Raw genomic sequence first — 27,500 nt, forward strand, 5'->3', positions numbered from 1 at the left:
CTAGCTAAGAAACATATATAGGCTGGATTTTACCTACACCATTCCCTAAATTTGTATTTATACATTGTTGTTGTTTGTTGTTGTTGGCTGCGTCTCGTGTTTCTGAGCTTGCAATCCAGTTCATTTTCCTGGGTGTTTGAACTGCAGATAGCTCCGCAATCCAAGGGTTGCATGAAACACACGGGGACATTGTGGACAAGGGATAGAAGGGGTTGGTTTGGGAAGGAGAAGGCGCTGCTTTCTCTCCCGTCTCTAGAGTTCAGCTCTTGCGACTCGGGCTTTCTCGAAGTCCGCTGAACCCGTTTTGATGGTGTGTCTCCAGAGGGGTCTTTTGCCGAGATATCCTCCCAGTGTGCGAATTAATACACGAATTAATAAAATGAATTAATAAAAACATGATACAGTTTAGTATCATTTAATTTATTTCAACTTCTACGCATAAATTATTTCTATGGCAGCTACTATTTCGGCTGTGATCGACCGAATTTCGCTCCACTGTTTGTGGTTCTCACATATCTCTGTTAGCCTTGTTCGTCCGACGAACTTACGTAAGAATAAATTCTCTTGATCTGGTGTTGAATTATTATGGTTTTTAGACAGCAAGCAAGCCGACAGTGTTGTTGTTTTTTTCGCATGATAAATAAAGCAACGAGAGAGAAGGAGAAATGGGGAGGATCACAAAATTAGACAAACGGAAAGAGAGAGAGAGAGAAGGGTGGCGGTGGAAGAGTGAGGCACTGAGAAAGGGAAAGAGAAAAAGAGGGTCCAGTCGAAATCTTTGAAATAATTTTATTTTCCTTGTTTTTCTTCCCTTCCACACTTGTTTGTGTTCCCTAACCTGGTTAAACGGATGTTTGTGAGCAGTTAAAATAATTGGGGTCTCTTATCAAAATATAAATTTACGTAGAAATGTCAGCTACAAAACAATTCTACTGTGAGAAGAAAATCAAGTACTGGATGCTGCAAAAAAACATCTCCCATATTCTATATTTGACACAGTGTAAATTATTGCAGGTCTTTTCGCCGCTCTCTGTATATATTTTCGTATGGAGCTATACCATTAACCTAACTTAACCGCACAGACAGACTCGCTCGTGCGCACACACGCACAAACATATACAAATATGACGGAAAGAAAACGAAAAAGAAAGAAAACGAAAAAGAAAGAAAACGAAAAAGAAAGAAATAATGATTCGCTTAAACAAATAAAAGATGGAACTTTTCTTCACTAAAAATGCAGTTTCGTAATAAAACAGAATGTGGATGAGATAAGGAGGCAGAATATTAAACACACTCATATAAGCGTAGTACACTTACACACACAGACAAACACGCTCACACACACACTAACAACGCACACATACACATATGTGTGCGTGTGTGTACACACCTATGCATATATACAGGGTGGGTAAATTGCTACCATTTCATATTTTTAATTTCATGCATGGGCATTGCTTGGTTTTGATTTTTGTCGACTACACGGTATAGTAGGGTCACTTGGGCACCGTCTGAGAAAAATAGCACCGCATTCGCGCTGGAAGCTCCAATACGAATATTTCAGAGTGTTTGGGTGTCAATCTGAGGTCAGTGCAATCTAAGGACATGTTTCGAGAGTGATAAAAATCAAACATCAATCAACATCATGGTGTTTGGTGTGATCACTAATGATGGTGATGTCTCCATTCATCTACCCACACAGCCTCACACTTAATACGGAGGCCTACATCAAGTGCCTGGAGGAGGTAGTGCTGCCGTGGGTCAAGAGGGTGGGCTGATGGAAGCCATCTGAGTATTGGAAAAGAGTTACACGTATGATGATGAGTTGCGCCGGGTATCACAATGCCAACACCATGACTGCTGATCAATTCTCTGTGAACACCGTAAAAGCTAGAAGACGTGACACTGACAGCCACAACAGAGACTACGTAGTCGTGGCCAGCAGGAAGAGACACATCAGGTTTTCTGACTGCATCTGTACGCCAGAATTCATCCAGTAGCTGATTATTAGGGCCTTAGGTTCAATTCAGACGGCTATGTAAAGCTGCTGGTCACTGTGGTCAAACTCTGGCTAGAGTGGGTTGACACAAGAAGGTTTTATGTGTGGAAGCGTGGAATCGGTTTCTTGCCATACCTGACGAAAGCGTCAGAAGTGGTTATCAGAGAACTTCTACGACTTCGCCATCCCTAATTTCTAGTCTCCTATTTCTTCTGATTGCAATCTCATGCATAATTATGTTTGTAGCGTAGTTGAGAAAGACACCAACCACTCTGCTTGCAGCATCAAGGTGGAGCTGGTGGCCAAGATCAAGGAGGTGTTCGAAGATCTTCCAAGGTACACATTGAGGAACGCATGCGCCAGGTTCAGGAGCCATTTTAAGACTGTGGTAGAAGCTGAATAAACTGTTATCTCCCAGAAGTAATCTAGTTGAATTTTTTTGATTTTTCAAAATACCTTTGTGTTTTGGAGGGAATATTACGTGTTCTTTACCTTTTATGCAAACTGTCAAATTTAACCCGAAAGCCTAATATGGTTACTTTCTGTATAATATACACTTACTTCTGATATAATATACAGGTTGACCCAAAATTAAGGCAACCTACTTTTTTTTTACTTTTGCCAAAGAAAAATATTGTTATATTTCGGGTCCGATTTTCGTTGCTTTTCCAACATCCATTGACAAGGTTGCAAAAGCAACGAAAATTTTAGAAGGAAAAATATAAATAACATGAGCACTCAGAGGGCGAAAATCTCCGCCAAGGGGACACAAACGTCCTCTCAAAGATTACTCAAGGATGATTTTTTAAATGAGAATATCGGAAATAAACTCGACTGCTCTCACAAACGAGAATACGAAATATGAACGTGACCGCCCTCAAAAATTAAGTTAAAAAAAAAACAGGGAAAATAATCCAGAATCCTTGTCTGGTACTGGATCGATCCCAAAATCTAATCAGTTCGTGCCAGTCACGAGGACAAACATCCCTGAAAGTTTCATCCGAATCCATCCAGCGGTTCTTGAGATATCTTGTCCACGGACAAACAAACAAATAAACACGACTGAAAACAAACTTCCGCCTTCGCTAAGGCGGAGGCAATAAATGAGTAGAAATCGAACCGGCGCGTGTGTTAGATAATAAGGCATTAAGACAATATGACTTTCCCCAGAAATAGCAAAAACTGTTAAAAAATATAGTTTAAAGAGAGGCTACTCTCAATAATCTACTCACTCGTACACACACATTCAAGGGAGAGAACTTTGTCATACCTCACCAGTTACTTCAGAAGTATTTCGAGGCTTGTCAGCATCAAGGGAGAGAACTCTATACTTCGTTTTTGTATTAGCTTGGTGCTTAATTATTGCTGCTTTTTTTTCAATAAACTTTATTCAATAAAAAGTTTTAATTAAACGGAAATTTAACCAAAACACCAAGCAGACATTAATGTAGGTGGTGTATATGTTCCGGAATGATCATTTAAAGATGTTTTTGTTACATGTTGTTATTTTTTTGTTGAATAAAATTTACTGAAAATATATATATATATATATGTTGTTGTACTTGGGGATGGTCATATTGCCAGTTTAGCCAATAAAAACACACGCACTGTATATTTGGTGTTAATTTGCTTCAGCTTTATATTACATTAATCTTAATCTTATTTCGGCCAGAGTTCTTTCGTCACACATCTGTGACCTCATCAGTGGTCCTTTGTTTCCTTCCTTCTTATGTGTGTCTCACCTTGCTAAATATTTAGCAAGGTGAGACACACATAAGAAGAAAGGAAACAAAGGACCACTGATGAGGTCACAGAAGTGTGACGAAAGAACTCTGGCCGAAATAAGATTAAGATTAATGTAATATAAAGCTGAAGCAAATTAACACCAAATATACAGTGCGTGTGTTTTTATTGGCTAAACTGGCAATATGACCATCCCCAAGTACAACAACATCTGTTTCAACACACGATTTCACATCAAAAATCTGGCAAAACAAATATATATATATATCAGTGAAGAATGCCACTGGAAAAGAAGATATAAGATTTGCCAGATGTGTCTCTCTCACCAAGGTCATCAGCTGTCGAACGCCGACGAAGGGAAATAACCCTGAAATCCGGATACGTTCGTGCTGCTGGTCGCGGTGAGAGGGATAACTCCCTTGGCAAACAGGACACAGTCGTGTGTCGATAAGCCAGCTGGAGGAGATGTCCTCCTGGGGCTAAAAGCAACAGTAACACCCACCCCTAGGGGTCAGCCACACTTAAGTGGCAATATACTACACTTTATCGTGCAGTTACTGTTAATACTTCATTTAGAGAATTAACATTGCTTATATATATATATATATATATATACACAGAGGCACATACGTCTGTGTGTGTGTAAAGTGCTATACGTTTGCTATGAGCTAACAGTCGCTCCTGTAGTCATTCTGTCTCCTTTCTGTTGGTGGATGCGTGAGTAGTAGTAGTAGTGGGAAGTTGAGGAAGTGTAGGAGGTGATTAGACAGGATTTACCACAGTGAGATGTTGTGATTAACGAATCAGCTTTGTTTTATGTAAGGTTATATGATGGTTGTAGTGGCGGCGGCGGTGCTGGTCGTCGTCGTCGTCGTCGTACTGTTGCTGCTGCTACATGTGGTGGCGGCGGTGGGTAGTTTTTGTGGAAGCCTCCTACTTCAACACTGTCTCATTAGCGTGATAACGAACAAATTCATCTGTTAATTATTCTTTTCTACTCTAGACACAAGGCCCGAAATTTTGGGGGAGGGGCCAGTCGATTAGATCGACTCCAGTACGCAACTGGTACTTAATTTATCGACCCCGAAAGGATGAAAGGCAAAATCGACCTCGGCGGAATTTGAACTCAGAACATAAAGATAGACGAAATGCAGCTTTCGCCCGGTGTGCTAACGTTTCTTATTTCTTTATTGCCCACAAGGAGCTAAACATAGAGGGGACAAACAAGGACAGACAAAGGGATTAAGTCGATTACATCGACCCCAGTGCGTAACTGGTACTTAATTTATCGACCCCGAAAGGATGAAAAGCAAAGTCGACCTCGGCGGAATTTGAACTCAGAACGTAGCAGCAGACGATATACCGCTGAGCACTTCGCCTGGCGTGCTAATGTTTCTGCCAGTTCGCCGCCTCCATCTGCTAATTAATTATTATTTGTGAAATGTGGATAATTGGTTGTTGTTGTTCGTGTGAAATGCGAATGTCACCACGATGATCTGCGCCATACCTACCACCACCACCACCGAACACATCCACCACTACCACCATAACCATCAACGTCACACTGCCCCACCCCCATTGCCACAAAATACCGACACCACTGCCAACACTACCACGACCACTACGACCTCCACCACCACCACCACCACCACCATCACCACTGCTATCACAATCATCTCCACCACCAGCACAACTGCCACCACAAACAACCACCACCACCACCACCACCACCTTCACCACTGCTATCACCATTACCATCATCATCACCACCGCCACCACAACCAATATCAGCACCAGCATCACCACTACCACCACCGCCACCTTCACCACCACCACCTTAATAATCATCACCATCGCCACCACCTCCATCATCGACGCCATCAATACCACCAATTCCGCAACCATTCCACCACCAACACCACCACTAATGTGTATGTGTGTGTGTAAACTACAATTCCATTCCCGTACAGTGAGTATATATCAGTGGTGGTGGTCAGCACCTACAGTAATTCATTGTTCAGTGACATTTAGACCAGCTTTCTACCTGCTGTCCTCTTCTTCATCTCCGTTATTTATTAATATCAACTTTTACGTCAGCATCACACATTAGATGGAGTTTAGTGGCGGGAAACGCTACTAACCAGAGTAGTTAGTTACCTGCTGTTTACTACTTGGTTAATACCAGCAGTACGGACGCTTTATAGCTCTCTATATCTCTGTCTGTATACCTGTCGGTCCGTCTATCTATCTATCTATCTATCTATCTATCTATCTATCTATATATATATATATATATATATATATATATATATATATATATATATATATATATATATATATAAATGTGTGTGTGTGTGTGTGTATATGTATGTATGTATATTTTTGTGCCGAAGTCGACCTCGGTGGAATTTGAACTCAGAGCGTAAAAACGGACGAAATACCTCTAAGCATTTTGTCCGGCGTTCTAACGATTCAAGCCAACTCTCCGCCTTAAGTTCCATTAAAATTAGTCCTTAAGCTAATACATTTTTCTCATTACCCAATAATAACTATAATTGCTAAATTAGGGTTTTTTTCCTCTTTTTAAAAGTATACGCTCACTATTTAGCAATTATTTTTGATGCAGATGGCGTGTCTGGGTTAATCTTTTATTTCTTTTTCTTTCGGTAACCACAAACAAAGAATGGCCGAAGTGTCTTCTTCTATGGCCTCGGGGCTACCAAAGCTTTGTGAGTGGATTTAGTAGACGGAAACTGAAAGAAGCCCGTCGTGTTTGTGTTGGGGGTGTGAGTGCGTGTGTGTGTGTGTGTGTGTGTGTGTGTGTGTGTGTGTGTGTGTGTGTGTGCGCCCATGTATCCGTGTGTATGCATGTGTGCGTGTATGCATGTGTTTGTCTCCGTTCTTTATTTACCAAAACTCATGCATCAATTACAGAGAAACTTCTCCCGGAGAGCCTATTGTTGTTTTGCGGTTGTTATTGTTGCGGTGGTAGTGGTAGTAGTGGTGGCTCATACTGCTGCCATCGTCGTCGTTGTATTAATTGTTGTTGCTGTTGTTGTTGTTATTGCTGAGCTGCTTGTCAGTATTGTTCTGATAATTGTTCATGTCATCGGTGAAACAGCTGTTTCAGATGTTGTTGTTTTCTTTCGGGTGAAAATTAAGCGGGAAAACTGAGTAGCAAAGGTGAAATGTATCACCTTTGTAAATGTATATGTATACAACACACACAAACACACACACACACACACACACATGCTCTCTCTCTGTCTCTCTCTCTCTCTCTATATATATATATATGTATGTATATACTGTGTATATATATATATATACTGTAAATATATATGTACATGTTTGTATATATATATATATATATATATATATATATATATATATATATATATATATATATATATATATATATATATATAGTTAAAAAAAACAATAACAAAAAAACAACAAAGTGAGGACGTGATACGGATAGTGTTATTGGACGCTCATGGACACATATACATATACACATATATGTACACATACAAACACAGATATATATATATATATATATACATATGCGTATAGATGTACATGAATATATACATATGCAAACACAAACACACACACACTTGCATACACGAATACATACACGCACGCAATTACACATTCACACGACAGAACAGATACGACAAAAGCGAACGAAATGACATTGAGCGTATCATGGTATCGCTTCGCCATCAGCGAGATAAGAGATTGGAAGATAAATCGGAGACGACATTCTATACGGCCCCTTACAACAAAGAGAAAGATAAGCCGATAACAACAGCTACAGCAGCAACTGCAACAACAACAACAGCAAATGGAAACAAAAGCAACAGCAGCAGCAAGGTGAGGGGGATTGTCTCGATGACATTTTTAATTTGTCGTTCCCGCTTGAATAACCGTGAGCATCACAAGCATCCATCACAAACGTTGACATCTGTTGACATCTTGTAATCTTATTCTTTACACGTTCGGCTCCCGATCGTAAAATCACGAGATCGGTGCCCAGCGGCGCGATGTTTCCTTGAGCAAGACACTTTATTTCACCTTGCTCCAGTCCACTCAACTGGCAAAAATGAGAGTTGTACCTGTATTTCAAAGAGACCAGCCTTGTTGCATTTTGTATCATGCTGAATCCCCCTGATAACTACGTTAAGGGTACATATGTCTGTGGAGTACTCAGCCACTTGCATGTTAATTTTCATGAGCAGGCTATTCAGTATATTGGATCAACTGGAACCCTCGTCGTCGTTACCGACGGAGAGCCAGTTTTTTTCACAATGCCCCAGTCTACTAAGCTGGCAAAGATAAGTTTTCCTTTTTTATTCAAAGGCACGTGCATAGTTAGGGGAGGGCAGTGTATTTGTGCGTGCGTGTGTGTGTGTGTGTGCGTGTGTGTGTGTGTGTGCGTGTGTGTGTGTGTCTTCCTTTCTGTATTTACCCCCCACACTACCGCTGTTAGTGTGTTTACGTCCCCGTAATTTAACGGTTCAGTACAAGAGAAACTTCCTGTGAGCGATGAAAAGTGGAAAAGCTATTGGAAGGTGGCTGCAGGTTTACTAGGGTCCCAGGGACTCTTTCCCATCCTAATTACGAAAAAAAATGGACATTTTAATAAGGTGTGAAAAACAGAAAGTTGTGAATCTAGTTGAGTTAACAGTTCCCCATGAAGATAACATGGACGCCGCTCAGGTTAGAAAGGTTGACCGTTATGCAAACCTCCTCGAGGCCTAACACATCTTAAAGTAAATACCACCATGACCGATATCCAAACTACAATGGAAAAGGCTAGCCACTGGATTTGGTTAAAAAGAGACGATGAGCGATGGCTAGAAGAATATTAAACTTTATTTGATAACCAGTTGATCTAGCAAGCGGGGCCTCATATTAGAGTAGTGGGGGCGTATGCATTGATGCTGTCGAGAGGTAGGTCCCGAAAATGCGCGCATTCTCTCCTGATGACTCCCTACACTTGCTGGCTTCCGGTATGCGGAGCTTTCGACTTGTAGCACTTGCATGTGCAAGTTGTTTGCAAAACATCGAAGTTCTTCGCGAATTTGCTACAAAGTTCTTCGGCGTGATCAGCCGAAAAACTCTTTTTTCGCCGATCGAAAAAACAAGACTTTGTCGAAAACGGTAATCATGTAATAGTTGAACCTCTACTATTGATTTGATAAATCACAGAAAAAAACAAACGTGAATATTGATTTTGACTTACCCTCGTACACACACACACACGCATGTATGCAGATATTAGCACATATATTACACACATGTGAACAAATGTGTGTATGCGCGCGATCGTGTATGCGTGTGCGTACGTGTGATTCTGTGTGTGTGTGTGTAAGTTATATTATATCATATAATATTATATTTGTCCAGTGCATTTGAAACCTTAAACTACGAGACAAATAACCTGTATGTTGGACTGAATGCCTATTCCCTTTCATGTATTGTAATTTTATACTCTGTTATAAAACCCTGGTTACATCGGGTATATGTTGGTAGCAAGACAAAACCTAAGAGTTTGTTTACAAGGTATTCAGTTACAGTATCTTACGTACATTTCATGAACATAAAGTGATCATTAATTGCATAGTGCAAATCACATAATCAAGGTACATTGTCAAATCGAACCGTCAGAGAGACAGACAGACAGCTAGACAGACAGACAGCTAGATAGATAGATAGATAGATAGATAGATAGATAGATAGATAGATAGATGCCGAGTTATCTAGCTTGCAGATATTCAGGAAGTTAAAAGTACATTCCAGAAGGTTTAAGGCTTTCTTTTGTTTTTTTAGGTGAGGCAGTTTTAACTGTCCGACACGACTAGCCATAACTTTCAACTTCAGAACAAAGTATATTACTGCTCTAATGATTTAGAGCGTGTTCCTGTTTTAGATATATGAACTGTTGACGATATATATATATATATATATATATATATATATATATATATATATATATATATATATATATATATCGTCTGCAGTTCATATATCTAAAACAGAAGCACACTGTCATATATATATGTGTGTGTATATATATATATATATATATATATATATATATATATATATATATATATATATATATATATATATATATATATATATATATATTCGAAACGCTTAGTTTTAGAATGGTGGCTGCTGATGAAGGAAATGTTCTCTATGTGGCCTGTGTTTTCTGTACTCCGTTTATCATTTTGTCCACGTCTTTTTTTTTTACTACGTCCTGTACCCAGATATGCATCTATATATACATGTAGATGTAGGTATGTACATGCATGTACGTATATACGCATATGCTCATATATTATTTGTATTATATATATATATATATATATATATATATATACCTATACGAGGTGTGCATTCCAGAAGTTTTAAGACTTTTACGAGTGGTAGATATAACTGTCCTAGATTATGGTAATTTTGGGACATCGTTATTATAAATACATCTAATAAGCTGACCTACCAACTTTATTTTTCTTTTTATTCCAGACGCTTGTAAAAGTACTTTGAATATAGCTTGCTTAACACCTTACTAATTAAGCAGAATGCAGTCGAGACGTGAAGACAATTTAGAAGCTTGTTACGCAGTAAAATGTTTTATATCAAAGTGGACAAAATCTCCACAGAAATTTAGGAAGTGGTCGACGCTGCTCATGGATTAAGTTGCATGGACCGAGTAGGTGTTTTTCGTTGGTACAAGAGGCTCAAGAACGGTAGAGAGGAGGCAGGAAATGATGAAAGGTAAGAGATGGAGACGGATATCAGAACATGTATATACGTATACATACAAACAGAGAAAACAAAGACTGAAGACTCTCAGACGACGAATATTTAAGTATAAATACATTGATATTTATCTTTATACATCAAACTATAGATATGGAAGATCCTAAAGCGGCTGGCACCAAACTTAGTCATCGAGAGTTTATACCAGCCTCCAGGCAGGACGCCGCTGCATTATCCCATCAAGAGTAAAGGCCAGGTACTGCAACAGCTTGGGATTCAAAGACACATATCTATATGATATCTTGCCAAAAGAGCTGAGAGATCTACATGAAGTGGTGGGTAGACGTTTTTACGAAGCAATTTCACCTGCTGTCAAAGATTCCAAATGAACTCAAACGAGGACAGCAAAATTCCTTCATTCACCAAAAATGCCATCCACACAAAAATAGCCGTTGAAAATGTGATGATATCAGCGGTGTCCCAGTATGGCCAGAGCTAACATGCATAAAAGAATACATGAATACACACACAGGCACACACACACACAAATATATACACAGACATATTTATAAATTTATACACACACACACACAAGCACAGAAAATATTGAGACATACAAGTGCCTACAAAGACATACACATACAGACGATCGATCTTCTATAACGTGTTTGAATGTATGTGTGTGTGTGTGTGTATGCATGTCTAAAAATTTACACATCCATATATACAAACAAACGCCCATATTAATAGCTGTACATGTTTATATACCTGTAAGTATATTTATAAATAGACGCGCACACACACATATATATATATATATATATAATTATATAGACGTAGGTACATATATGAATATGTGTGTGTATATGTATGTATGGGGGTCTTAAAAGACATGTTAGGATCCACAATGAGCAGAACTTACTTGCAGGTATTGGTAGTGCAAATCAGAGGTGCAATCTGTGTGGGTGTTTTTTCAAAACACTGTCTGGTTTAAAAAGCCACATCAGACGCCATGAAAGGGCTAAGGTGTAGGTGCAGCAGGTGGTCAAACTCTGTTTAAGGAGTAGACAACCACCATATCATGTATGTATGTATGAATGTACGTATGTATGCATATACTGAGACATAAACAGATATGTGTGTGTTTATGTGTGAGTATATATGTGTGCCTCTGTGTGTGTGTGTGTGTGTGTGTGTGTGTGCGGGGGGGGGGGGGGTGTTAGTAGAAACACTATACAGTGTCTGGAAATGCAAAGTAAACTACTGCTGCAACAAATACCACCGTCACTGCTCGTCCTACTGTTGCCAACAGTCATTGCTCCGTCAAGAAAGTTCCATCTACCGTTAAAATGTGCCTTGTGTCAGCGAATCAGTCAACCGTCTACAAACTACAGACAATAAAACCTCCATGGTTTCACCCAACCTTTAAACTTCAATGAAAAAAAAAATTTATAGGAAACGAATATAAAAAGAAAAATGCGTGCAAAGCAACGGGGGTGGGTGGAGAGAGGACCTCGGAAAATTCAATTAAACAATAAAAATTCCCCAAAAGGGGTGAGTACCTTACAGGGACAACCGCAGAACCCCTCGCAACCTGGTTATCCCGACCGCCAGTTGTACCTCAGCAAGGCGCCTCTCTCCTTCTCAACTCCTCCGGTTTACAAACGAATGTTCAGAGTAGGCTCACTCACACACACATATATATATATGGGAGAATATACAAAAAATAACAACAGACGAGGACAGGTGGTGTAAATAACAAAAGTATATATTAGTATGACGCTCGGGAATACGGAAAGTCTTTGACGTTTCGAGCTACGCTCTTCAACAGAAAGAATACGGAGACAAGGAGAAAAACACGGAGAAAAAAAAAAAAAAATATATATATATATATATATATATATGGAAAAAAAAGTCAAGGTAGAAAATGCTAAACTACTTTTATAAAAAACATATCAGTACCGGTTTCGATCCTTGAGATCTTTTCAACTGTAAATATGGATAAAAAATTTTGGGAAAATTAAATTTTGACAAATTTAAATGAAAAGTCTTTTTAAAAACATATTTTCACAGTATTCAAATACAAGGGGCATTTTCCTTGTTTCTGTCTGTCTATGTTTCTCTTGTTAACTCTTGTGAGTTCGAGCATTCGCTGTTAGTTTATGCGTAGGCTATGTGGGAATAAAAGGGCTTTTGTTAGTTTATCTCTCCGAAAAAATAACTCCCTTTGTTGTTGAATGAAATAAACTCGCTGAGGGGAAGTTTCAACGTCTTCCTTCAATTCCCTTACACCATTTATGTAGTATACCATTTATGTGGCTGTTTCTGACAAGAAATTTCTCTTTCATTTAAAACAACTGTATTTTGTAGTCATTATTCATAATCTACTCTCAAAACACTTCCGTAGCTCTACTTTGCATCGCTTGCAAACTTATATGTTCTATGATCATTAAAGTGCAACGATCTCCACAATAACCAGCCTTCAATTTGATTTTCCGTTCCTAGGTTAATCGGAAACATAGATTGCCGTGCTACACATAAACCTTCTGGGCAATTCAATTACTTGGTGAAAGAAATACCACCAAAGCAGCTTAAACCGTCCAAAGGACATGTCTATTTAACACACACACACATTCATACGAAGGGTGCTGAAAAGTTCCTCGCTTTGGGTAAAAGAAAATACAGGAGGATCAGGTATGATTTCATTCAACATATTGCAGCGCTCTTTTCAGTTTTTCTAAGCCCTGTAAAAGAACTCGGAAGGATGGGACTCCAGCCAGGCCTTTCGCGACACCCTCAAAGCCAGGAACTTTTCATCACCACCCACCCCTTCGTGTACGTATACATACATACACTCCTATGTCTTTAAAGAACGTCAATTCCACGAGATGAAGAATGGCTATAAGATGGATCAAGTTGAGCAGATATGATCCAGAGATTCTCAACTTGATCCTTCTTAAAGACATTCTTTAACCCGTAGAATTGATCCCCTGTAAAGACGTCTTCGTTTGAAACTCTTGGACTCTTACTAAAATGTCTCCTAATATCGAGAATCTTTGGATTTTATTTGTTGACTACATACATACAAATATACTTAGATGTCAATGTATTTACATACATACATTTATACACACATACAAGCATGCATACATACATATATGTTTATTTACATGAACGTATATCAGATGTCACAGAGTAAGTTTGTGTTAAAGCATTATATTGATGTTTAAATTGTCTCCTGGGACACTCGACATATACGTATTTTGAAACACACGTTCACACATACACGAATATATAAACCGGGACAAAGAGAGAGGGGGAGGGAGAGAGAAACAGAGGAAGATTATATATATATATATATATATATAAACATACTTACAAACTCACATATACAGACTCGTACACACACGCTCAAAGAGAGAGAGAGATTTTAAAGGAGAGAGAGATAATTGAATGAATCGCAGGGCAAGAATGTTGGAATCGAAAGAGGGAAACGTAAAAAAGAAGCCAGGATTAAGAAAGACAGAAAGAGAGAGAGAGAGAGAGTGGGGGAGGGGAGAATGAAGCGAGAGCGAAAAAGAGCGAACGGGAGACGAGATCTGGTTTCTGGAATGAAAGTAAAAGATAGACAGATAGATAGACAGAGAGGCAACAGAACGACAGACAAATTGGCATTGGAAGATATATATATATATATAGAGAGAGAGAGAGAGGGGGGGTTGACAGACCGACAGTGAGACAGATAGATAGATAGATAGATAGAGAGAGAGAGAGAGACTGACAGATAAATAGATATATAGATTGATAGATAAATAGATAGATAGATAGATAGATAGATAGATAGATAGACAGATAGATAGATAGACAGATAGATAGATAGATAGACAGATAGATAGATAGATAGATAGATTGATAGATAGAGAGAGGGAAAGAGAGAGTGAGAAATAGACCGACAGAGAGACGTTGAGCGAAAGGAATATTTTAAGAGGAGAGAAAGGGAGAGTGAGGTGGTATATTGAGGAAGTATGAGAGAGGGATATTGTTATACGAAGGTTAAGGGGCTAATAGGGTATTTATAAAAAGACAGGACTGGGGACAGGGGACAGGGGCAGGGGATGTAAGACAAAAGGTAAGACAGGGAGGTTGAGTGAGTGTGTGAGCAAATGGAGGTTAAACCTGGATAGAAGGAGACGAGCGAAGGGGCGAGAGAAAGGAGCGCAGAGAGAGAGACATATAAAGGAAAAGAAAGAGAGAGAGAGACAGAGAGATAGAGAAAATGAAAGGGGGAGAGCGAAAGGAAAATATAGAAAGAGATATAGTGACAGAGAAAGAAAGATGCTGAAAGAATTAGAGACAAAGAAATAGAACGACGTAAGGTGAAAGAGAAAGAGAGACAGACACACATATATGCATATATACAGAGAGTGAGAGAGAGAGAGAGAGCGCGCGAGACGGTGACTGATAGGTAGATAAACAACAGATCGATAGATCATCATCATCATTGGGTTGATCTTGTTCGATAGAGTGATAGTAAGAGAGAAAGATAGACTAGAAAAGAAGAAGGAGAACAACGTAAAAAGAGAGAAACAGTAAGAGACACGGAGAGAGAAGGAGAATTAGAGAGAGAGGGCGAACAAAGAGAAGAAATACGAGAGACGAGACCTGGATACAAAGGAGAGAAAACACACGGAAAGAGGCAAATATAATAATATTCCGGGAGAAAAACGAAACAGAGACAAGGTATATAATTAAAAAAGAGGTATATATACATACTTGTATAACCATATATAAATATATATTTATGTGCGTATCTTTAAAGGTATATTATATAGAAATATGTATGCATATGTAATATATATACATACATACATATACATGCAGAGAGATGTATATACAAGAACGAGGGAAGAGTATATAGAGGTGATGTATAGAATGAAAGAGAGAGAGAGAGAGAGGGAATCAGAGATAGCGTATTTATATTATTATATAGAAGTATATATGAACATATGCGTGTGTATATATTTCTATACCAATTGTGTTAAATATAGGTAGAGCGTGTATATATAAATTTGAGCTTTTGTATGTATGTATACATGTATGTAGGTATGTATCTATGTACGTATAACTATATGTAGTATGTGTATATTTGTATGTATATATGTGCGTATGTAAAATGGTATGTTTCTATGTATATAAGCTTGTGTATATAAGTACCTTTGTAACTGTATTAAAGAGAGAGACAGACGGACATGTTTATATAAATATATATATATATATATAATCCGACATGTATAATAAGTGCATCTTTTCCCTGACTTACGGTCTCTTAGATGGTTCACTCGTATATATACATACATACATACATACATAACAGGTGTGTTGATGCAAACAGGGAAAATAGAACTCAAAATAAAATGAAATAAAATTTATGTATTATTCTTATTAATATTTAGCAGAAGTAACCGAATGGGCTTTCATTCGTGCCACAGAGGGAACCAAGGTGCTTGAGTTTCGTGAGTTGGCACTTATCAAACGCACAAAACTCTCGGACCTTGGGTCACTCTGTTAATTCTGCTAAATATAAATAAATAAATAAATAAATATGTGTGTGTGCATTATATATATATATATATCTATTTATTTATTTATTTATATACGGTGTATGTTTTATGTTTGTATGTATATATATATATTATATATATATATATTTATATTTATATTTATATACGGATGTATGTTTTATGTGTGTATGTGTTTTTACGCATATATATATATTTATATACGGATGTATGTTTTATGTTTGTATGTATGTTTTTACGTATATATATATATATATATATATAAAGAGAGAATGAGATCTATAGTGATCTATCAGAAAAAGTTCATATCACATATACATATATATATTTCTATACATTCATACATATACGCTCATAAAGACCTACACGTACACACTCACACACATATATATATATATATATATATATATATATATATATATATATATATATACATGCATGTATAGGTGTGTATATTATATGTGTATATATATATATATATATATATATATATATATATATATATATATATATATATATATATATTTGTATTGTATCGGTTTAGGTGGTTGCAGTTCACCTGACAAGGGATTTTGTCTTCAATTAAATGAAAGAAAGAGAGAAAGGGAAAGAGAACAGCGAAGAGACAAAGAAGGAAGGAAGAAAGAAGCCAGAGAAGAACGAATAACGTGAACCAGCTTCAGTGGAAGACCACCTATTTTTACACATGACATGAGGTAAGAATGACATTCGTCTGCTTTCATACTCATTCTTTCTCTCTATCTCTAGTTGTCTTTTTTTTATTTCATCTCTCCATGTCTCTCTCTTTCTCTCTCTCTTTATTTCTTTGTTTCACTCGCCTTCTCTTCTGCCACCGCTCATCATCATCATCATTGTCATCATCATCAAAGACGATTGATCTTATAATAGGTCATTCGATAAGCTAGAAATAGCAGCGAAATTTATCAGCACCGATATATAAAAAAATGAAGCCAAAAAAAAGAAAAAAAACAAACAGACATCTCCCTCCACAAAAAAAACTGCCTTATAAAATAAAATGAAATAAAATTTAAATTAAATTAAAGAACACATTGGGTAATGTATTCCTAGCTACATATATCATCTCTCTATGTCTGGGTTATTATTATAAAAAATAAAATTCAAAAATAACGGGATGTTTTACAGTTTGTTTTGTCTTTGATCACAAATCGAACTAGGATGGCTTAGTGGTGGTGGTGGTGGTGGGGGCTAAACAAAAACAAGAATTGCCATCATCTTCATCATCATCATCATCACCACCACCACACCGTCATCGTCTTCTTCTTCGTTGTCGACGTCATCGTTTTCATCATCATCATCGCAGCCAAACATCATCATCGTCAGGATCACCAGCATCATTATCATCACCACACCGCCATCATCATCATGATCACCACGATCGTCCTCATCACCACCACCACCACCACCACCACCACCATCATCATCACCATCATCATCATCGTAATATACATCACCACCCTCGTCGTCATCGTCGTGAACAGACGATGAATCAAACGTGTGTGACATCATTTTCCACTCAGTGACACAAATACATCCAAGCACGGCATCTTCAATTTACCATCGCCTTTAACCAGACCTGCGCTACACCACAAACACTGTGCGACACCGCCCTACGCCATACCATACCATACCATACCATACCATACCGTACCATACCATACCGTGCTACATCACACCACGTTATAACCCCCACCACCACCACACTTCACGATTCTATACGATGTTATACCACACAGAACCCATACTACGCTAGGTTATATACCATGCCGTACTGTGTACCACATTATGCCATACCTTACAATGCCATACACTGGACCACACAAAAATCTCCTTCGCCGCCGCCATCAACCACCATCCAACCTCCCTCAATCATCTTCGTCGCCACCACCACCACCATCGTCGTCGTGACTCCCCCATCTCCGTCAGCGCCACCGTGTCATCGCCGTATCAATCAACCCCTTTGCTTCGCCTTCTAATACCCCTCTTCATCTTTCGCCATTTCATTCCTCTCTCTTCTCCTACTTGTTCACCGTCCTCTTCCTTTGAAATCTCTTTCTTTCTTTCTTTAGCCCTCCTACACTCTATCCACTTCTCTCTCTCCTCTCCTCTTTCCCCCTCTACCCTTTCTCTCTCTCTACCTCTCTCTTGCTCTCTTTTCGTAGTCCCTTCTCCCTCTCTCTCTCTCTCCCTCGCTTTCTTCCTCCCTGTCACTCCCCCTCTCATTTCGTCTTTTGTCTTTCACTCCTACTCCCGTTCGCTCACTTTTCTCTTTCCCTCCTACCTTCTCTCTCTCTCTCCTACTCCTCCACCCCGCTTCTTTGCTCCAATTCTTTCGACGACGACCGACGTATGTCCAGTTCTCACAACGGCTTTGTCTACCGTTGTTTATTTACATACGCACACACACACACACACACACAAGCAGATACGTACACGCATGCATATGTATATACACATACACACAAACTTGCATATATATATGTATATATATATATATATATATATATATATACACACACACACAAACGCACAAACATGCATATACACACACACATTCATATGCAGACATATACACACACAAACATGCCTTTACGCACACATAAGCACGCGTACACACACACACACTATCACCACAACTACAATTATTAACCCTATACATGAGCAAGACTACAGTTACTGCTGCAACATACACAACACTCATCACTACAACTACTACGTATACTATTACCAATACTGTACATGATCGACACTACCACCACCACCACCACTACTACTATAACAAACAAACACACACAGACTGACACATACACCACTGCCACCACAAACAACTGCAACACATACCATCACCAGCACTGAGTATGGCTAAGACTACTACTGCTACAACACGCATATACATATCCAACTACCACCACCAACCACTACAACACATACTGTTGCCAACACTAGTACATGATCGACTAATACTAATACTACAACCATCACCACTATTATCAACATCATCACCACCACCACCACTACTACTACTACTACTATCATCACCGCTACCAAATCTACCACCACTGCTACTACTACCATCACCGCCACCACTACCACTACTACTTCTACTGCAATAGACACACATACAACACTACCACCAACCACTACAACACATACTGTTGCCAACACTAGTACATGATCGACTAATACTAATACTACAACCATCACCACTATTATCAACATCATCACCACCACCACCACCACTACTACTACTACTATCATCACCGCTACCAAATCTACCACCACTGCTACTACTACCATCACCGCCACCACTACCACTACTACTTCTACTGCAATAGACACACATACAACACTACCACCAACCACTACAACACATACTGTTACCAACACTACATGACCAAGACTAAACTACCACTACTACTACACCGCACATACGTCATCACAATCATCGTCATCACCACCACCACCACCACCACCAACAACAACAACAACAACTACAGCTCACGCTCACGCTATCTCCAACAAAAAAGCACGACCAACATAAATACTACCGCCTATACTGCACATGGGATCCTGTCTGTACAACATGAAACATTTACCTGAGGCTCTGTTACTTTTACTTTCTCATGAGCAATGTCTTACCACCACCACTACCACCACTACTGCCTTCACCAATATGACCATTTCCACCACCACCACCACCACTACTACTACTACTACTACTACCACCACCACCACCAAAACCACCACCACCACTACTACTACCATCACCACCACCACTACTACTACTACTACCACCACCACCACCACCTAACCACTACCACCACCACCACTACTACCATCACCACCACTACTACTACTACTACTACTACCACGACCACCACCACTACTACTGCCGCCTTCACTACCACCACCACTACTACTACTATCACTACTACCACCGCCACTGCCACCTTCACTTAACACCTACACTGCACCACCCATCTGGCACTACCATCATACATTATGCAACATACCACCGTCTTGACTGCCATTTTCATCACCATCATACCACCACTGCCACCTTCGGCATCACTACCACCACCACCACCACCACCACCACCACTTTTACTGCCATCATCACCATCACTGTTGCCCATCATCGTAGTTCTTGTCATCATCCTCTTCCTCATCATTTTCCTCAAGACCACCACCACCACCACCACTACCGCCACCATCACAATTGCAATTATCAGCGTCATCATCATCGACCCCTGCTTCGTTATCATCGTCATTGTCATCACCACCACCAACACCACTACCATCACCATAGCCCCTCTCCCGCCCTGTTATCATCGCCCTCACCACCACCGCCACCACCATCATCATCATCATCATCATCACCAATATCATCACATTCCATGCATGTCTCTTCGATGTGTTTCGTCTACTTCTTCATCAATATGTATCTATCTGGTTTCTTTACAGAGAGAGAGAGAAAGAAAGAGAGGTTGGTGTTAGGGTGAAGGTAGGGGGTGTTAGAACAATGTGAGTAAGTGGCATTCATCCACAAACAACATTGATGTACTAAACACACAATGTGTATGTGTGTAATGCTTGTATTTGTGTATGGTATGATATATATAATGTTTACAAGGTGTAGCTAAAAGATTCCTGGCTTTAAGAGTATCGCAAAAGGCCTCATTCAAAACCCAACCTTCCGAGTTCTTTTACAGGACTTAGAAAAACTGAAGGACTGCTGCAATAAGTGTGTGAATCTGAGAGGAGAATATGTTGGATAAAATCATAATTAACTGATCCTCCTGTATTTTCTTTTACTCAAAACCAGAGTAAAACTTCCATACATACATACATAAAAGCATGTATGTAAGTTGTGTATATGTACATATGTAGACTTATATATGTATGCCTGTACAAGCATGTATGTAATTATGTATACATATAAGCATATATATATGTATGTATGTATTTGATTGTTCAGTTTTATTTCAAGATTTCTTGCCAATAGAGAAAGCCGGTTTCTAATCTGGATTTAAGGTTTCTTCATTGGAATTTCAACAACATCAACAGGGTATTTTTGTATGTGTGTTTTTATGTATATGTGCTGATTTGTATGTTTTGCTTTATGCATGTATTCTCATGCATATAGTTGCATGTCTAGACATGCTCATATAACCTTAAGTGATAAACTTCTGGAAAGTTTTGTGTATGTATGTACATGTGTATATGTTTGTGTGCACACATTTTGCAGGTGTACATGCATGGATGCCATTACATGTGTGAATTTGTATGTTAATATTTATGTATGTGTACACATATACATATGTACTTATGCATATGTATACATACAGGTGTATGTATATACATATGCGTCTGTACATGCATATTCATATGCATATTTGTCTCTACTTATGTAAGTGTACATCCTCATATCTATCTATCCATCTATCTATCTGTCTATCTATTTGTCTGTGTATCTATCTATCTATCCATCTATCTATCTATCTATCCATCTATCTATCTATCTATCTATCTATCTATCTATCTATCTATCTATCTATCTATCTATCTATCTATCTATCTATCTATCTATCTATCTATCTATCTATCTATCTATCTATCTATCTGTTTATCTATCTATCTATTTGTCTGTCTGTCTATCTATGTATCTGTTTATTCCTCTCTCTCTCTCTCTCTCTCTATCTATCTATCTATCTGTCTACCTATCTATCTGCTGATCCTGTTGGTGCTGGTACCACTTAAAAAGCATTGGTGATGGTGCTACATCAGGAAAAACACCCAGAACACCTTGTAAAGTAGTTGGCATTAGGAAGGGCAATAAACTGTAGAAATCATGCCAAGACAATGGACAATGGAATTTGATGTGGCTCCCAGCCTGGCCAGCCCCTGTCAAACCATCCAACCCATGCCAGCATGGAAAAATGGATGTTAAATGATGATGATGATGATGATGACTATGTATGTAAATGTCTGTGTGTGTGAGTGTGAGTGTCTTTGAGGTTTAAGTTCTTTGTAGAATGAAAGCCGCTGGTCACTAACCTAGGAACAATCTCTTTTGTTCTTGTCACGACACTTCTGGCATTTTGTAAATGCTTAAGTGAATGAGTGAGTCTGTTCATAAACGCAAAGGTGTGTGTCGATACACTTGTATTTATACAATAGGTGTACAATACTCTTTATACTATGTATATGTGTGTTTGTGTTTGTGTACGCGTGTTCATGCTTGTATTCGCATGTGTGTGTGTGTGTTTCGTTGCCCTTTCATTGCCCTGCTCATATGTACACACATCATTGTGTACATATGTTCGTTCGAGGAAACTCAAATGAAGAATTACAGGAAGGAATGTTTTACAAATCTTTATTGTTTTCCTAATCGGCCAGATTTGGACGACGTGAGTCAATTTATTTTGTTCTTTGTTTCGAAAATCCTAGCATGTTATGCAAATCTGATATAACATAGCCCAGTGCGTTATGATAAAAGGTACAAATGGATATCTATAACCTAGATTTAAGTCCTCCCCAAAGATGTTCTCTTGTTCTCTTCTTCCGTTAGCTTAGTGGTTAGGGTGTTCAACCTCATGAACATAATGTCATGAATTCAATTTCCTCAAATTGACCCACAAAATGTCTTCTTTGAAAATCAGACAAGGGGGTGCTGAAAGGTTCCTGGCTGTAAGGAGATCACAAAAGGTTTGGTTTGAGGCCCGACCTTCCGAGTTCTTTTACAGGGCTTAGAAAAACTAAAGGACCTCTGCAATAAGTGTGTAAATCTGAGAGGGGAATATATTGAGTAAAATCATAATTAACTCATCGTCTGGTATTTCCTTTTACCCAAAGCCAGGAACTTTTCAACACCCCCATCATATGTATGTATGTATGTATGGATGGATGGATGGATGGAAGGATGTTATGTTTGGTTATATGGGAGTATATATGTGTATGTTTGTAAATATTTGTTTCTCTGTAAGTTAAGTAAGGTCAACGCAGACAGACAGACTGATAAATAGATAGATAGATAGATAGATAGATAGATAGATAGATAGATATCTTTTTATTATAGCCACACAGGGCTAAATACAGAAAATGGACAAATTACAAAGTAGAGCTTTTGGGGGGGGGGATAATTTGGATCAAAAGGGATCGCGGGAAGAAAAAAAAAAAAAAAAAAAAAACGTGGGAGGGGGCGATCAATAGGGATCGTGTATCACAGTCGATGTAAAAAACGGGGAACAGATTAGGTTTATCCGTGGAGAGAAAAGCCTACGGAAAAGACCACGGTCACCTCAGGCTTTTTTTTTTAAAGGTACATGAAAGTAAGTACCTTCTCTCTTTTTGTCTCTTTTTGTTACTAGTCTATGCTTAAAATGGTGTCGTCTTTCATTCTTACCATTCTTGCCACATTTACCCATTTTTTATTGAAACTTTCATTCGACAACACTTAGATAGATAGATAGATAGATAGATAGATAGATAGATAGATAGATAGATAGATAGATCAACAAATAGATAGATAGAAAGATAGATAGATAGGCAGAGCAAGTGCAGCAGCAGCAGCTTTAGTGAGTCAACAACATCTGATTGCTAAGACTCTGTCTTGGTATGACTGACAAGTGATCAATATATATGTTCATGTGACTGAGTGTGTGTGTGCATGTGTGTGTCTGTGTGCATGTGTTTGAGAACATACATACACATATATACATACACACACACACACACACACACACACACACATATATATATATATATATATATATATATATATAAATATGTGGTTGTGTGCTAAGTAGCTTGCTTCCCAACCACATGGTTCTGGGTTCAGTCTCACTGCGTAGCACCTCGACCAAGTGTCTTCTACTATAGCCTTGGAGCAACCAAAGTCTTGTGAGTGGATTTGGTAGACGGAAACTGAATCAACAATCATTCAGTTATTATTGTAATAACAGCACGAGAAAACAAAATGCTTTCAATTCTGTCAGTATACAAGTGGCCCTCAAAAAACTTTCTGTGATTAAAGCAGGGCTGTGGAGTTGTAGAACCAGAATCAGAAACAATTAAGGAGTAGCTGGAGTCGGTAAAACAGACCACAATCACTTAATTACATAGAGGAGTCAGAGGTGCCATTAGTAGAGAAGTCGAAGTTTTTGTTTTTGTTTTGACTCCACAGCCCTGGATTAAAGTGGCCTGCAATGTAATTTGAATTGGCCAGGCCTGAGCTAGACTTATAGGGACAATACGTTTCCAGAGGTAAAAATGGGTTTAAAACGTTATATGTTTAGCAGAGTTTGACCTTGCCTTTCATCCTTTTGTGGGTCAACTAAGTAAGTACCAGTTACACACTGGGATTGATGTAATCGACTTAATCCCCTCCCTAAAATTGCTGGCCTTGTGTCAAAATTTGAAACCAATTGCTTATTATGAATAAGGTGGTGAGGTGGCAGAATGGTTATGGAGTCGGGGAAAATGCTGCAGAGCTTTTTGTCCATCTTTTACATTCTGAGTTCAAATACCACCAAAGTCAACTCTGTCTGTCATCCTTTCGGGGTCGACAAAATAAATACCAGTCAAGTACTGGTGGGGTCAATGTAATTGACTTGACCTTACCTTTGAAATTACTGGTCCTGTGCTGAAATTTGAAACTGATATCAATAATCCTTCCTATTTAAGGGGCAAGGCCTGGAATTTGGGGGAGGTGGGGATGTGTTGATTACATCGACCCCAGTACTCAACTGGCACTTAATTTATTGACCCCCGAAAGGATGAAAGGAAAAGTTGCCCTTGGTGGAATTTGAACTCAGAACATAGCGATGGGCGAAATACCGCTAAGCATTTTGTCCAGCTTGCAAACGACTCTGCCAGCTCACCACCTTTAAACTGATATTAATAATAGTGGTGGTGGTGGTAGAGATGGTGGTGGTGGTGATGGTTCCTGTTGTTGTTAGTCTCACGTCTGTCAGCCCTGATCAAGCTTAATGGTTAGGGTATTCGGCTCCTGACCGTAAGGTTGTGAGTTCAATTCTCAGTGGTGCACTGTGCCCTCGATCAATATATATATATATATATATATATATATATATATGTATATATATAGGTTCAGGAGTGGGTGTGTGGTTAGAAGCTTGCTTCCCAACCACATGGTTTCAGGTTCAGTCCCACTGTGTGGCGCCTTGGGCAAGTATCTTCTACTATAGCCTCGGACCGACCAAAGCCTTGTCAGTGGATTTGGTAAACGGAAAATGAAAGAAGCCCATTGTATATATATGTATATGTGTGTGCGTGTGTGTGTGTGTGTATTTGTCCCCCCCCCCCATCGGTTGAAACCGATGTTCGTGTGTTTACGTCCCTGTAACTTAGCAGTTCAGCAATAGAGGCTAATAGAATAATTACTAGGCTTACAAATAATAAATCCTGGGGTCGATTTGTTCGACTAAAGGTTGTGCTCCAGCATGGCCGCAGTCAAATGACTGAAACAAGAAAAAGAATAAAAGACTATATATATATATATGTATATATATATATATATATATATATATACATACATACATATATAAACACACACACACACACACATATATATATAATATATAATATATATATTGATAGGAAGGACAACAAAAGAAAGAGACCTCGATATTATGTAAATAGAGGAATTCATCTGTAAAAATATGACACTTATTCAGTAGCCATGATAAGACTCCGAGTTTCGGATGCCGGGGTGGGGACCCACGCCAACATCTCTTCAGTTATCCGGCCAATTGAAAATTCCTTTTTTTTACAGATATATATATATATAATATATATATAGAGAGAGAGAGAGTGTGCGTGTTTTTGCTTGTGTGTGTTTATAAGAGAGAGAAGGGAGGAAGAAAATTGTAAGAGAATGGTGTAAGGAAGAGAATAGAGAAAAAATGGTGGTGGTGGTGGTGGTGCTGTTGATGACGATAGTGGTAAACTTTGATGATGATGATGACGACGGTAGTAGTGATGATGGAAACGACCATGGTGATGGCGGTGGCGGTGACAGTAATTCTGTTTATGATGATGTTGATGATAATGTAGGAAAGTGTATGACGGAGGAGGAGGGGGGGAAATGAAGCCAAAGAAAAAAAGAAAGAACAAAAAGGGACGAAAGACATCGAAATGAGGTAAAAAAAACAAAAATGTAATCAACGAAGAAATGAATTATGAAATAATTGAATAATAATAGAGAAAATTTTTTTTTTTAATCATTGGTGAGATGGACAAATGGACAGACAGTTAGTTGTCTTAAAACGGGGGTGTTTAATCTAAACAGAACAGGCCGCATGAGATATGAGCCATCCCCCCCGTCAACAAGCGGGCCGCATAGTAAAAGAAAAAAAAACGAAAGAAAAACAATAAAGGTAATGTTTTTTGTTAGGCGTGCCATTTAGAAACTCCCATCGCGGGCCGCAGGTTGCCTGTGGGCCTTTCTGAACGTTACATCACTCTGGTCGTCCATTAGCCCTTCACACACACACACTCTCTCTCTCTCTCTCTCTGTCTCTCTCTTTCTCGATTTCTCCCACCCTTGTTGGCAAGCTCTAATTTTCAGTTAAAGCCACCCCAGGCCACAGTAAACACAGTCGAGAACCTTACCTCAGACCTTTACCTAATTCTACCACTGGCTGGCTGACTGACTGACTGACTGACCAGCCGGCGGAATGTCCGCCTCGCACAGAACTTTAACTGTGTCGCAATTGCCTTCTGATTGAAGAAGAGGGTCGGATTCCGGCAAGCTGAGCAAAAAGAAAAGAAAGAAAAAAAAAAGAAAGAAAAAGAAAAAAGAAAGAAAAGAAAAGTACACAAAACGAAACAAAACAAAAACCGTTCCTCTTACTATTCCTCGTTTAAACAGACGCATAAACAAACACACACACACACATACATATATATATATATATATCACGTAAACCCGTCATACAAATATATATAACCACACACACACGTACGCACTCTCACACAGATATATCCCCTCTGCACATGCACACACACACACACACACACACACACATATATATATATATATAGTCACACGCATATACACACACATACAACACTTATTTCACATTCTCACACACACATACACGCATATAGATACATACATATATATATATATATATATATATATATATATCACGTTTATCCACTCGTACCCACACACATATATTTATGTATCACACTCACATACATACAAATAAAAAGATATTTACTTGAGGTGCCCGTGTGATAAACTATATATATATATAAACACAGCTTATAGATGCATTCATACTTACATGTGTATAAGAGTACGCATGTATGCATATAAATATATATATACA

The 27,500-nt window shown here is 38.7% G+C and overlaps 1 protein-coding gene across 6 annotated transcripts in view; it reads left to right on the forward strand.

The window, feature by feature from the left end:
• The first annotated feature begins 14,043 nt into the window (after positions 1–14,043).
• The window catches only part of LOC106868625 (monocarboxylate transporter 12), a 57,351-nt gene continuing 43,894 nt past the window's right edge, over positions 14,044–27,500 (forward strand). For 2 of the 6 annotated variants that reach the window (XM_014913972.3, XM_014913975.3), the window contains exon 1: positions 27,327–27,500. This exon is cut by the window's right edge and continues 138 nt beyond it. The gene's annotated coding sequence lies outside the window, so the exon portion shown is untranslated. Of the gene's footprint in view, positions 15,282–16,645; positions 16,818–27,326 lie in introns of those variants that run through there. The other 4 variants (XM_014913969.3, XM_089339091.1, XM_014913970.3 and 1 more) reach the window with 4 other exon arrangements.

The sequence above is a fragment of the Octopus bimaculoides genome, chromosome 21, assembly GCF_046866305.1.
Source record: "Octopus bimaculoides isolate indiv1 chromosome 21, ASM4686630v1, whole genome shotgun sequence".
Lineage (NCBI taxonomy): Eukaryota > Metazoa > Mollusca > Cephalopoda > Octopoda > Octopodidae > Octopus > Octopus bimaculoides.